This window comes from Enhydra lutris, unplaced genomic scaffold (assembly GCF_002288905.1).
Source record: "Enhydra lutris kenyoni isolate GAN:26980312 unplaced genomic scaffold, ASM228890v2 scaffoldscaffold15, whole genome shotgun sequence".
NCBI lineage: Eukaryota > Metazoa > Chordata > Mammalia > Carnivora > Mustelidae > Enhydra > Enhydra lutris.
The window spans coordinates 6,706,600-6,721,947 of NW_019154099.1; the positions used below are offsets into that span (position 1 = coordinate 6,706,600).

Sequence of the window (15,348 nt, forward strand, 5' to 3'; positions counted from 1 at the left end):
CTCGGGTGTAGACGCGGCATCTAGAACCAGAGAACTGCATGAGATCACAGAGGACGCGAGGGTGGGAAGATTCCGCAGCCCCGGAGCGGAGTAGAGCAGGGCCATAAGGGGTTAAGGACGCCTCAGGATCCCCGCAGGCGCAGAAGCAAGCCTGAAGCCGGAGGCCTCGGGAGGCGGCGGGCGGAAGCGGCTCTGAACGACTCAATTTACCTAGACTTGCAGCTACACTCGTCGTCTCCCACATGGTCTAGCGGTTAGGATTCCTGGTTTTCACCCAGGCGGCCCGGGTTCGACTCCCGGTGTGGGAACGCCTGACTTTTTAGGGGAAAAAAAGAAACCAATTTAGGCCCTCCTCAACCAGCAGAAGGCTGGTGTTTTTAGAAAAACCTATAACCCAATTTCAGAGCAGCTGGGAAGCTGGGGCCTGACGGGAATCAGGGCCTCCCTCCCCAAACCCGGCGCCGCCGGCGGAAGCGGGCGGCAAGGCAGTAGCTGCGACGGTGAGGAAGTTAGCTTTTGAAATGGGGGATTTAAATCCATTTCTCATGGGTAAATCTAAAGTGAAGTGAAGAAGATGGGTCTCGTGCTAAAGTACACGTTCCAGCAGGTACTACTGATGTAATTGCCCCTTGTTCTGTGGACATGGAGCAGATAACCAAAAAGTGTTCTTCTTTGAAAGAAAAAGAAAAGACGCACGGGGTGGGGAGGGGGCATTATAAGGCTTTTAAGTTGCCTAAAGCCATTCTACTGAGGACAGCAAGATTGCCAGAAAAGACGTGTTATTAAGGGCTGAGGAGCTCAGCGTTGGGCCTATGGCGTTCGCCATCCGAAGAGCTCACTGAACTGGTTCCGTGGGGAGAGGGAGGGAGGGAAAGGCAAACTTAGGTTATTGGAATTATGGAGAGAGGAAACGAAAATAAATAAATAAATAAATAAATAAATAAATAAATAAAAAACACCCAACCAAAAAACAAAAAAACACCACTTCCTTCTCCAGCCCTAACATTTATTTGACACATTCTGTTTTTTAAACTTCTGGAACTCATGCTATGCTGAACTGGAATTAGGAATCTTAGTATCGATGTGTCACAAGACGGCTTCCAACTGTTACCCAAAGAAGTGTTTTCCTCGGCTGCAATCGCTTAGCTTGCTTACCAAACATTTGCCATTAGGAAAATCCTCAAGGCCTGCAGAAGCCACACTCCTTTCCCACTGGTACTGAATTTTTGGAAGCTTCCCCAGTTGTTCGCAGACTGCCACCAACACTGAGAAATGACTGTGAAAAAGACTTGGTGTCCTTGTGACTTTGAAATTTGCTCTCCTTTAAAAGTCCTTTGGGATTCTAAGGGACGCGAAAGCAAATGTCCTCCCTCATGAGAATATTACTAGGCGAAAATGTTCATTTATTCAAAATTCCTAATAAAGGGCTTGGAGGAGAAATTGATCATCAGCTGATAATCGGCATTTATGGAATCAAGTAGGACAGAACTGATGGGAAAATAAAAATAGGTAATATTTTTTGAGCACTTGCTATGAACCAGGCTAAATGCTTTAGCGTGCCCTTTTCTATTCAATCCTTATTTTGTTATTAGGTAATATTATTATGCCTCTATCAGCCAGTGGCGCAGTAGGAAACTGATGACAGATTCTTAGTAGGGAATTTAATAAAGGGACTACTGCAGGTTTATTTAGAGTTTAGGGAAACAAAGGATAATGCGGTCAATCCTCTCAGCTCCTGGGTCTAAACCGGTAAGGGGAGGGAGTGTTGCTTATGGAGAGGGCTGCCAGTGAGAAGTTGTGATTTTTTGTTTGTTTGGTTCAAAATTTGCTTTGATCTAGCAGGTGAGTTCTATTCACACGAAGGCTGTCAAATGCACTCAACCTTTGAATAATTCATTTTCATAAAATAGATTTTGGGGCTCACAGATTTGACAAAAGCTTTCTTTAGATGCCTATGATGCTTGAGGCTCAGAGCAAAGTACATACTTCTAAAGATGTGTTTAATAAAACGAAAGAGTTTAACGTTGTGGGGAAATGGTTGAGTTACATTCGGCACTCTTTATAGCCTTGCGTTTTTGCAAAGCATTTTGCCATGATTTTCATTAATCATTCTCATAATCAGTCTTTAGATTCAGTGACTATTTGAGCTACAGAGGTCCTTAGCCATTATTTCATTGAGCTGGTCATTTTAGTATGGAACGATGGGTCTGGGATTTTATTCCTCTCATTCCTTGGTATTGGGCTTTAGATTTACCCATGAGAAATGGAGTCTCTGCATAGTGTCCTGTCCAGACACCACTCTCTCCAAATCCTGGCTTCAGAAAAGGGGGTTGGGTGCAGAAAAGATGAATTTTAAAGTTTTGTTGTATCTGGCTTTTGGTCAGTGTTCACAGAATAGCTACATGAACATAGTCATAACAAATGTTGAGGCTTTTTTTTTTTTTTAATTTGCCCTATAAATGTTTCTAGACAGTGAGGATCTTTATTTTGGTTATTTGAGCTAGTCGCAGGTTCTCGCTGTACGGGGTTATAAAGTCTGCGGGAGTGTGCATTAAGATTACGGTGTGCCTGTCCACGTGTGTATTTATAGTCCTAGAGATTTGTATGTATGTTCCCTCAGAGATATATGCTGCATGCGAAAGAGATCTTAAATAATCATAACATTAAATCTTCATATTAATACTGGAAAGGGAAGGAAAATACACAATTGAACTCACCCCCGTTGTAAAGCTGAACAACTTGGAAAAACACTGGATACCTGGAAAATCACCGGAACAAATAATCAGAAAATCAATTTGCAAACACCTAGAAGACCATGGGGTCCTGGGTAGTCATCGCACATAGCTTTGTGAAAAACAAAGCTTAGCAGGTAAATCTAATTTCCTTCTGTCACAGAGTGACAGGCACAGTGGGGCAGGGGTGTGGGGGTGGTCACGATAATGCATCTCAATTGAAGAAACTTTGGGATCTTGCCCTTTGTTGTGTACTCAGGAAGACGGCTATTGACGTGTGGCAAGGACACGTCAAAGCAAAGTTCAAGGCCGGACTTCCCCTAGACGGGCATCTTACACTCAGTCTGTGCAAAAATGACCTTGTCCTTTCCCAAGGCTCTGCTTGACTCCTTAAAATGTCATTCAGGTGGTGTCGATGCAAATTACTTCATCCGTCCCTCAGTTTCTGGACTCTAGAATGGGGGTAATACTAGGACCTGCTTCATGGCGTTAAGGAGATGAGATCATAAAGTCCACACAAAGGGCTTGGCCCTGGGCGGCACCAGTAGCCCCTTGTGGCCCTTACCATTAGCCGGAGCATCACCATTGTTACCACATTTGGTTCCTCTTTCTCTTCTACCTCCCAGCACAACATTAAATCTGATCGTTTCTACCTTTTCAGTGGTGCCCACGTATGTTGACATCTATTTCCCCTGTCGCTGGGTCAGATCATCTTGCTCCATGAACTGTGGGAAGAGGTGCCAAACGAGTTTCTCTGTCCCCAACTCACCCACCTCTTTCGTCTCACATTCTTTCGCTTGTCACAGCTCGCAGCTGAGCTCTTGCTGCCCTGCGCCTACACCTGACACCCGTAGGGCTTCGCCTGCTGTGAGCTCCCAGCCCACCTCTGCAGCCTAATTCCTACCTCTTCCCTCCATGCATCACAGATTCCCGTTAATTTCTCACTGGGTCCTGCATCCGCCTTTACTCTGTATTTCCTCTGTGAAATGCTCTTGTGTCCTTTCTCCAAATATCTGCATCTTACTTATCCTTTGAGGCTTACTTCAGATGTCATGTCCTTCTCGGAGCTTCCCCTACCTTTCCTGCCCCAGGGATGTCTTCTGATTCCCGTTAGTGTCTGGCATACTTGCCTTCTGATAGTTATTCCTCTAACTTCAGGTCTCATCTCATTTCCTCCAAAGGTTTGCCTTGCCCCACTGACAGGGGACATGCTTGGCTCTGCACGTTTCTCTCTCACGGCCTTCCCCACACCTGCTGTGGCACCCCTAGATTATGTGCTGCAAGGCCAGCGCCCTGCACACAGTAAATACTTCATAAACGTGTGCTGAGGGAAGGTGTGAGCCGGACAAGGACTGTATTATCCCGAGGAACACCTTAGGCTCCGAGTTATAGAATGTCACCGCAACTAGTTAGGGCCCGAGGGAATCAGTGTCTTAGGTAACTGAACTGTGGGAAGCGGGATAGTGTGACTGGCCTCAAGAACAACCAGAACCAGTGTTTTCTCTCTCCCTCTCTCTCTCTCTCTCTGTCAGATTTCTTCTCATCTCTCACGGGCCAGCTGCTTCCACATGGCAAGGGATCTGGGCCCTGCCAGCTCCATGTTCATTCTGCAAGCTTCCCCTACTGAGACGAAGGCCTTTCTCAGTTTCTGTTGGAAAGTGCTAGAGACGAATTAGGCCTCACCCGGGCCCTGCACCCTCCTGATGGTTGATGCAAGTGGGGTATTGTGGTTGGCAGCCCTCGTCAGAATCCCATGGTGGAGAGGAAGGGGGAACAGGGATTCAGAAGTAAGTCAGATAAATTAAAGAGTGGTGATGGTCGCACCATTCTGTGAATGTCCGAAAAACTTCTCTGCTGTGAAAGACTGAATTTTATGGTATGTGGGTTGTATCTCAATTTAAAAAAGTAATGAAAAAGTAAACCAGAAGTAAAATCTTGCTGGCAAAACAAACATTTTTATGTTCTCTTTATTCAAGGCATTCATTTATTCAGCCACCATTTATAGTGAGCTTATTATGCGCCCCCACTGATCTAGATTGACGGTTTAGTTGGGGGAACACACACACACACACACACACACACACACACACACACACTCTCTCTCTCTCTCTCACACACATCAGGTAAGAAGCTTGGATTTCATTCTCAGTGGGACGGGAAACCTATGGAGGGTTAAGCGTGGAGAGAGCTCCATCCCAGGGTGACTCCCTGGATTGGAGGGCCTTCGAGAATCTTCTGGCCTGGCCCTCTGCTCATGGTCAGCGCTAACAACACTTTTGTAGGAAGAAGAGAATGTTTTGACAGTTCGCTCAAGATGGCTTATAACCTCATTTTCAGAATATGGCCACTTTGTCATAAAAGAAAGTTTCTTTTTGGGCTAACCTAGATCACACCATACTTGGCTTTCTTTCAACCCATTTGCCTGAAGTTAGTCAGACTGCAAAGTTTGAAGCCATGGTCCCCACAGTCGCCCTCACTTTGGACACCAGTTGCAAGTTTGGGGGGCTTGCCAAAACCACCGTTAGGTTTGATGCTGTGCTGGAAGGACCCACAGAACCCACTGAAACCTGTAGTACTCGTGGTTATGGTTTATTACAGAGTAAGGATACAGAAGGAAATCATTCAAAGGAAGAGACACGGAGGGCAGAGTCTGGGAATGTTCCAAATGCCAAGCTTCCATTGCCTTCTCTCTCCAGGGAATCAGGTTGCTTTACCTTCCCCTTACTGGTGTGTGACAATATGCATTGCCAACCAGAGAAGCTCATCTTAGTTTTTATTGGGGCTTTATTATGTAGGCATGATTGATTGATCACCCACGTGATTGAACTCAGTCTCTAAGTTGACTGGTAACAAGTGACCCAGAGCCCTGACCCTAAGTCACATGGTCTTTCTGACATGGTCAGTTCCCTCCTAAAACTATCAGGTGTGTCCAACACCTGTCCTAAGGAAAGATACTCCAAGCAGGTATGACATAGATGACCTCCAAGAAGCTGAGGGCAAAGGCCAGACCTCTTTCCGGGCAAGTCCAAATTCTTTACTATGCATTACATTTTTTTTTTTTCTAATCTTCTCCTCATTAGATATGGAGGAGAGAGGATTGGTTATTGTCACAAATGGCCAAAACATGGTTAAGTGTTCAGGACAGCAGCTCACGCTGGCTCTGGGCACCTCTTGCTTCTCTCCAGACTTCCCATGGGGAAGTTCCAAAAAGAAGGGTTTGGAGGGGCTGTGGGGAATAGCAGGTTTTCTCCAGGGCCCATGCTCTTTGGCTGGCTGCCTCATAGCCCCGTGCTCTGATTTTAAAATGGAAACTGTGGGCCCTTGGGGTGTGTCTGATGTTTAAGAGAAGCCCAGGTTAGATTGAGGAACATCACCTGCGTTAGGATTTCCACTGGAAAGCTGAAAAGCAAAGTTACAGAATTGCATGTGGAAAATGGAGGCTTTATAAGGAATTTGTCCAGATCTGGCAGCATTTGAGAGTGGACCTGGGGAGCTCCCCCCCCCGCCCTGCACCCCCATCCCCAGTGGGTCTTGGCTATGTTGGCTGACATCTGCGGGAGTCTGGGTGCATCACCTTCTGTCCTGACCTTCTCATTGTATATAAACTTAGCGAGTCCATCTGGCATAGACAGTAACCCCCACCATTTATTTCTTGCCTCGGGTGCTTCCTGGTCTAATGCTATTTTCCATTCTAAGCTCTAATATAGACAAATTGGAAGTGGGGGAGTGAAGAAGAAGGCAGGAGATTTTGTAAGCATCCAATGTGTTCATTGAGTGGAGGTGGAAATGGTGAACCTGACAGTTATCAGAAGCCGGAGTAATTTTCCATAACATGTGCTTGTTAATGTCCTGATTGGGGTTAATGGATTCAAGGGAGGCAGAGAGAGTGGCGCACGGAGGGAAGGAAAGGAGGCATAATCAGAAGCTGGCAACAGCTCAGCGGTGGGGTGTGAAGGGAAGGGATGATTTGTTGACAACCCCAAGATGATAAGCATCCCCAGAGAGACAGAGAAGTGGGGCAGAGAGAATGAGATTTGTCTCCTCTGACAAATCCGAGGCACTGCGGGGACATCTAAATGGAGCAATGTAAGGGTGCAAGACATCCAGGGTGTTCCAGACACCTACCTGGGGACAATTGTCATTTTCAGGCCAATAGGAGACTGAGGGATTTTTTCAGGGAGCCGGGGTTGGAAGTTGGAGTGGGGGTGGCTGCAGCAGGTGGCGGGGGTAGAAAGGGAGGAGAGGGAGGAGGGTGTGCACGGGAACGTGTTCGAAGTTCTGTCGCATAGCTGACCTACCGTGACAAGACATCCCAGGAGCACCAGCTGTGCCCTGCCTAGCTCCACGGGCCTCTGGTCGTGGGGCAGCCGGCATAGATGTGACGCTGTGGATGACGATTTTCTGGCAGGTGGGGGCAAAATGTCTTGAGGAAGGTGTGACTTTTCCTAATTTGTGCAAAGGTACTCTATGAGCTGGCAGAGGCTCTGCGGGTACCTGTTAGGTTATTTTTTGTAAGTCTTGCCAATTTTTCCATCCCTTCTGATCTTGTTACATTATGTGGGGAATCAGTCAAAGCCCCGGGCCACTACTTATTTTGTAAGTTGGGCACATTCGTGTCGGCACATAGCTTCTTGCACATGCTTTGTGTGTGATTGTTGGACACACTGGGAAGGTGAGTTGGACAAATTTCATGCAATGCCGCTTAGCATATAATACAGAGCAAGAACCAAAAACGTGGTTCTTCCTTTCACCTGGTAATTCTACTTCCAGAAATCGATTTTGAGGGAGGAATGAGAGAAGAGCAAAGAAATAGATTTATGAACGAGGATAGATTTATGAGCAAGGATATTTTTCCTTACAGCAGCATCTATCATTAAAAAATATGGGAAGCAATAAAATGATAAAAATAGGAGAATGGATGAACAAATGGTATATCCATATGATGGGATATTGTACAGCTGGTGTTATTTACAGTCAGGATTATTTTAGGATACAGAAGAAAGCAGGATCCCAAACTATATGTGTAGTGTGGGCCCAACTTTGTGTCCCATATTAATATGTTTGTATAAGTAAACACACACACATAGAAACTGGAAAGAAATATACTAAAATATTAACAGTGATTATTTCTGGATGGTAGAATTACAAGTGATTCTGTCCCTTTACGCTTATTTTAACTATCCAACTTCTTTGAAATGAGTATATAATTGCTTTCATAGTCACAAGCTTTCTTCCGTGAAATAAATCCATACATATTGGGAGTCTCTGTTAAGGGTTAGGAGAGGTCCTTTCCTGGTCTCTCGGCACCCTCAGGGCAAGGAGATTTAAGAGCCATCCAGCCTTCTGTCAGTCTTTACTTGCTGTTCTCACCCTCCAGACTTGGGGCTCCGGGCTGACCCCTCCAGGGGGCAGTGCGGGCAGCAAAGGGATGAAGCTCCAGGCCCCGCTACACCAGCCCCCATGTCCTCCCCTAGGGTGGGGGTGGGCAGTCCATCTTCTCATCCAGAAACAAAACCTGGGTACCCCAGGCCTCACACAGGAAATGCCAGGTTAGTCATATGTGAGGTTCTTTGAGTAAACCAGTTATCTGGTAACCTTTCACGAGATGCTCTTCGCCAGAATTTAAAGACTGTTTAAGTGCACAATTTGGATCTCATTAGATTTTCTTTATCCGGTAACTTCCTCTTGACATGGCGCTGCCTTGTCTTATTGCTCTGTCGCAAATGAAAATCAAAGTCATTTTCCCTTTTAAAATTATTTTCAGGTTGAGTTTTGACCCATGACTCCTTCGCTGGATATGGAAGGCCCTGGGGAGATTCATCAAAATGAATTTCTATTTGAGTTCTTATTTGAGGGTTAGCAGAAACAACCGGTACTTCCACAAGCTGTAAAGAGGCCAATGTCAGGTATTACAAATACGACAATAAAAAGGGAAAATAGAATTCATTCCATATGAGGCTCAGCAATGATAAAAACATAATGAAAAACTTGCATATTTAGAGAGAGCTCTCTACCTTTTAAACTTGATCTTCTGAGGGCATGATAGAAATATTCCTCTATGTATGTGCATATCTACATAGAAAGTCATTCTGCTTCCAAGACAGTTAGACCCCAAGGGTTCTTAAATTTCCAGTCTCCTGTCCAATTACTCCTTTTCTCAGGTGGTGTCCACCACAGGGCCAAGAGACTTCTAGGAGAGGGAGGCAGAGCAAGTAAGGCTACAGCTTTTCCCTCAGGTAAATTTCAATTCAGATTTAAATGTTGTGCCACTTCTGCTGAGTCTATAACTATTTCAAAACAAAAAGTTAAATGAAGGGCCCCTGGGTGGCTCAGTTGGTTAAGCGTCTGCCTTCGGCTTGGGTCATGATCCTGGGGTCCTGGGATCGAGTCCTGCATTGGGTTTCCTGCTCAGTGGGGAGCCTGCTTCTCCTTCTCCCTCTGCCTGCCGCTCCCCCTGCTTGTGCTCTCTCTCTCTCAAATAAATAAATAAAAATCTTAAAAAAAGAAAAAAAGGAAGTTAAGGAGCTGGGGATTATGTAGATTCAAGGCACGGATTGCCAAGTCTGCCGCCATCCTTTGGTGGGTGACCCAGAGGTAGAGGCAGATGTTGGTGAGGGGAGGGTGGAGCATGTGCACAGACATCAGAAGTGAAAGCTGTGGGTTCGACCTTTCCATCACCAGACCAAGGAAGCAACACTTGTGTCTTCCTTGAACACTTTTGGAGTGGGGTGGGGAGAGGGGCGGTCCTAGCTTTGGTTGTGTGGGGTTATTTCTTCTTCTTCTGTTGTTGTTGACTTTAGATGACTCGGCGTGGGTGTCTGTCCCTGGCGTTGCAGCTGAATTCCAGTATAGACACTCCAGGTCATTTCCTCACCATTGACTTGCCCAGTTGCCCAGGGCTGAGTTGGGTCACCCAAGTGCAATGACTCTTGGGGACGTTCTGAGGGATCCAGTGTGCCGCCAACAGAAGATTCTTTCTGAAGTTCGTGTCATGGACTTGTGCGCCAGTGTCGCTTGGGCCACCAGCCACTGACGAGTAAAACGACCGCAGTGACCAGATGCTGAGCAGAAGGCCTTGCCCACAGGACAATGTTGCTTCCCGGTTTCTGCTGGCCCTGGGTGCTATGGCGAGACCAGACTTTTTCAGGCAAGATAATCCACCAGCCAAAACTCGGAAAAAGCCAGCGTTTCTGGTCAGGGAAACTTGGCTGCTTCCACGAGCCTCTTGGAAGCACAAAAGCTGGTCCCCCACGGCGAGTGGTTGCCCAGCACACAGCTCTGAATGGCGCGCTTGGCAAATCCCTTTCGCTTCACTCTGTAATGCGAGTTCAGGCTCCCTCTCTGGCAAGGACACTGTGGAAAATTCCCCGGACATAGCTGGCTTGATTTCCTAGCAATTCTACGAAGTTCTGTCCCCATGATGGTAAAATGGGAGCAGCCTGAACTTCTGCAGATCACTGGAATCTGAAACAAAGACTCCCCAGGGCCCTCTGACAAGAAGGGGGGCTCCCTTGGCGGCCCGGAGCTTTCAGAATTTAGAAGAAATCTGGCCTCAAAGGTTCGGTCACAGCAACTACTTCAACTCCGGGCCTGTTGGAATGTTCGTTAGTGGGTCCCTGAATATTTTGAATTTCTTGGCAAAGCTGTCCCAGACTGTGTAACCTGTGTCATCTGGGAGGAGAGGCAAATCGCTCCTAGCTTTCCAGAGGAATAAAGCTGGGGGTGTTGTGGGGCGGGGGGCGGTCAAGTAGACCCTGGGAGCACAGCTTCAACTTGGACAGGCTCAGAATCGATTCTGCCGATGTGTGACCTTAGGGGCAAATTCTGTATTTTCTTTAAATCCTACTTCTTCATCTGAAAAGCAATAGAAAAGGCAGTGCCTGCGTAGTAAGGTCAACGTGAGGATAGCTGAATAAATAGGAGAGGTGTCCAGGAGGCACTCCCAGATTCTTAGCCGTCTCTCTCCCCTCCGGCTCTCCACCCCTTTCTCCTGTTTCTAGAGCTATGATTTTCAAACTATTTTAACTGCTGGAACTTTATCTTTCTAATTTTTTTAATAAAGATTTTATTTAATTATTTGTCAGAGAGAGAGAGAGAAAGCACAAGCAGGGGGAGTGGCAGGCAGAGGGAGAAATAGGCTTTTTGCTGATTAGGGAGCCGGATGTGGGGCTCGATTCCAGGACCCTGGGATCATGACCTGAGCCGAAGGCAGATGCTTCACTGACTGAGCCACCCAGATGTCCCTAACTGCTGGAACTTAAAAAAAAATTTTTTTTCAAATAAATGTGTAGGTAGAAACCCAACATAGAAAACAAATGCCCCAAGCAGCTACCAAGGAAGGCCCTGTCTTGTGTCCATTTCTTCTTAGTGGAAGCTTTCTGCAGTTTCAATGCCATCGGGCTGGCTTTCTTGTCTGTTGGGAGATCCTGGGGAACACGGACACTGTCGATCACCGCTCCCCACCTTCCACTTCTCTCATTCCTTCCAGGTCCGGGCAACTGTAATCTCCCCGTGGAGGGCTCCTGTGCATCTTGGGTTTAAATGTAAGCACTTTGGGTCAGAGTTCTTTCTATGCTGGTGTTTTCTCAGATGAACTCACTTTTTGGAGGGACAGTGGGACTACCATGAGCCATAAGGGCTCTGGCAGCTGTGCCCCCACCCCACCCCCATGACTTGCCCCACCTCTGCCTCCTCCCCGGGTTGCTCTCCATTTCCTTTCCCCGCAGGATCATCTATGTGGAGGCTTGTGAGAAGGGGCACAGTCCTCCCTCCCAGGGAGGAGGAGGACTGTTTGAGGGCTGGGAAAGGGCTTCTTTTCCTCTTTGTGTCTATGATTATAGATTGCTGGGTCTGGAGGATGAGGACAGCCTGGAGTCCTGCCCTGAGCCGGGACTTGGAATGTACAGTAGTGCTTTCAAGACCTTAGTCATCAGTAAACAGAGCTATTATGCTCTGTGTCTCGTGTGCTCTCTCTTCTGCTGGGTCGCCTGCGGTTGCCATGGATATGGCTTTGTCTTTGGAGGCCTCTAACCAAGGAGGATTTAAGTAAATCCTCGTGGGTCAATATTTCCATACCGCACCCCACCTCACTGCACGCCCCCTCCCCCCAGCCTCCAAGAAAAGAGAGAAAGAGAGAGAGTGAGAAGGAAAAAGAGAAAATAAGGCCACCCTTAAACAACTCCAAGAAATCCTTAAACAATCCGGCAGTCATCACCAAAACAACAGAATGCCCAGGCTTTAATGGCGGGGACTTAAAGGGCACACATTTTCAAACAGTACTCCGAATTAGAAAGATGAGGTCCATTAATGGCTCTGACAGCAGCAAGTGTGAAAGATGGTATTTCCCAGTTGAGTGTTTTGGACGATATAAAGTTACGTTTTGTTTTCTCGCCTGTGCTTGGTTTTTAGCGTGCGTCTTGATCTGCCATTTCTAGGATGTGTCATATTCCCCCATCTCAACGAACTTGTGTTTCAAGCAAACAGTGGTTGTTTCTGACACAGAGGATTCGGTGACACTTGGGAATGACTATGGAAGATGGGTAGATTGATTGAAGAAGGCTAAAAAAGGAAAGAAGCCTGGGTCCTGCGCAGGAACCAAAGTGTCTTTGTTTGAAAACACATGCAAAAAAAAAAAAAAAAAAAAAGAAAGAAAACACATGCACCCTCTCCCAGGATGGCCTCTAAGTCACTCCAGAGAAAGGTGCTGTCGCCTGGTAAAGCAGAGGTCAGAGGCTGAGAGCTGGGGTGAGGCCACGGCCCCTCCATGTTCGGTTCTTTGCTCAAGGGCTGAATCCTTTTTAATGAGATGCCCTTTGTGTATGTCTCTTTGGGTGTGTTTCCAGGGGCCACACTGCCTTGGCCAGAGAGGCAAGCTGTGGATCCTCGGCTGAGGTGCCTGCGGTGTGGAAGGGGCTGGTCCATAGCCGTGCGCAGGCTGGCATCACCAACTTGCCCCCTTTCCTCACGGTAACGACCTGGGGTTTGGTCATCCATTCCACTGGCTTCCCTGGTCACTGTCATGGGCAGCAAGACACTTCCAAAGAAGAAGTTGAGTCTGAGCTGCCATTATTACCCAGTGACCTCTTCCACTGAAGGGGGAATAAGTGATGTGAATTTCCTTTCCATCGGCTTGAGTTTTCACGTGTTTGTACTTAGTCTCTGGATTAATCCACAGCCTCTCCTTGCCTGGACGAAGAAGGGAAGCTCACGCTTGAGCGCGCTGGGAGAAATGGCCTGCCTCCTTCACCCGGTGTAAGTTGGCTTCTGTTTGGCTTCTGTCCTGCCTTGAACTGCCCAGGAGGCTGAGGCAGCGGTCTAGAGTGGCAGGCCAGCCAACAGAGGCCCAGCTTCTGGGTTTGATGATGTGTATGGGGAGGTGTGTCTGGGAGGCCCAAGACAACTTTGGGATGATCCCAGATAAACAGCTTCTAGGTTGTCTGAGCTGCCCTATCAGGCTTTCGATGAAATTCTGGCCCTGTGGCTTTCATAGAGTTCTTCTGGGGTCACCACTAAATGGGACAGATTTCAAGGAAAAGCTGAGGGGTATGCTGATCCTTCCTTGGCATCAGGCTGAGAGAGATCATTTTGATCTGGTTTAAAAGGGGTTTTCTGATTTTCTAAGTTGTAGTATGAAACGGTGGGGAGGGGGATGTCTGGGAAGTTGGGATTTGAGGGTGACCTAAAAGGACCTGGGAAGGTTATGAACTTTTAAATGACATCCTATCTGTACCATTACAAAAAAAAAAAAAATAAAAGAGATCACAAGAGAGAAAAGGTGGAAGCAGCCAACGAACGTGGTGTAGAGGGAAAGCCGTCATAGCTGGATTTTAAATGAACACAAACAAAAGATGGAAGGAGGGGCCCGTGATGAAGGGTGTCACAAAAGAGTAGTGGGAATCTGTATATTAGTGTCAGGAAAACTGAAGCCACCCTCCCTGCCCCCTAATATGCTAAGACTTGTGAAATAGCAGCTGACATGAGAATAATGCTCTGTAGTTTGCAAAGCATTTTCATGTAAATGATCACATGGACCCTCACAATAATCCTGTGGGGGGGGGGGGGGGGGGGGAGAGGAGTTATTATCCTCAGAGTGTGTGGGGACTTCTCAGAGGCAAAGCTGGGATATGAGCCCAGATCATCTTGGGCCAAATGCTGGGTCTTTCGACCACACCACCTCACTTTCTGTTACACGCTCCCGAGTACTGTAGAGAAAGGTGGGGCGAGGCCATGATTCCAGAGATGGTATACCACAGGCAGGTGATGATAGAAAGCAAAACTAGTTGCTTCTATAGTTTTTTCAATTTGTTACGAAACAACACACTCTTCAGAAGATAGAATATATTTCTTAAGATGGATGAGACCTTCGAGGAGACTTGATTTGTCCCAGCCAGAACTGGCCATTGTAGATAGCTGTTCCCAAAGGGACCCGAGTCTCTCTTGTATGGCACTTGCCTCCAGAAATTACTCGTTCGGCTTCTGTGTTCTCCACTAGATTTGGTGTCTTGAAGGCGAGGACTGTGGCCATCCTGTTCATCATGGTATCCCCTTTGGGTGCCCAGTCAATGAGTAAATAACCACAGACCCACCAGCAGTAATTTCTGTGAAATTATGGAGAATGGGAGGTATGCCACAGAGAGAGGCAGAAGTCATCATGATTTACCAAAAGAGAGAAAATGCAGATTCTAGAGTCTACTTGCCAGTGAGCTGACATTAGTCTCTAAAGTATTTCTGTTCATTTCAATGATAAAACTGAGGCCCAAATATATAAAGTGAGTCACATGAGCTCGTCTCGGTCATCCCAGAGGCCTGATCAAAACCTCTGTTTCGGGTCAGTCAAGGCTGAGATTGGGCCATTGGGGCCGCAGTGTCATAAATGCAGGAAGGAAAGAGTTTCAGGGCAAGAATCTTTTGTTTTAGATTTGAGGATCTGCTTTTAGAATGAGTTGTTTTAGTAAGTATTCAGGCTTAGTAGAAGAAGTTTTATTTTCTGCTTGTGCTAGAAGGTACTTATTTTAGAGAAGATGGGAGAGGATCCTTTTTTTAAAAAGACTATTTATTTATTTGAGAGAGAGAGAGAGCCAGAGAGAGCATAAGTGGGGTGAAGGGCAGAGGGAGAAGCATACTTCCTGCTGAGTAGGGAGCGGGATACGGGACTTGATCCCAGGACTCCAGGATCATGAGCTGAGCGGAAGACACTCAACTGACTGAGCCACCCAGGCACCCCAAGGCTGTGTTTAACACCAAAGCTGAGTGACACTGTCAGTTATCAATACTTACCATCATGACCATAAGTACCACTCACCCAATTGTGAACACAGGCAGAATGCTCTCTAGAGGAGGATGGGCTCAACTGAAGCCAGATTTCCAGAGATTTCTTAAGCTCCTCTCTTCTCTATGGAAGGACACTAGTTAAGGTTAAGCTTCTCATCTCTTTTCCTGACCTCCAGGCATACCTTTTCAGCTCCGTGAATGACCTTTCCTGGGGCTCGAAGACCTTGAGCTGAGTCTGTCTCAAGCCTTCTCCTCCTTCATTTCACAGTAGTCACAGGGCCCTTCCCTTTACCCCAGAATCCTGGCACCTGCTGTTCCCTCTCCGGGGTCTGTTCCCTACATTGTT

General features: G+C 46.9%; 1 non-coding gene across 1 annotated transcript; it reads left to right on the forward strand.

Moving 5' to 3' along the window:
- The first annotated feature begins 236 nt into the window (after positions 1–236).
- TRNAE-UUC lies at positions 237–308 on the forward strand. Its single transcript has one exon. It is a non-coding gene; the product is annotated as a tRNA-Glu (tRNA).
- Positions 309–15,348: the final 15,040 nt, after the last annotated feature.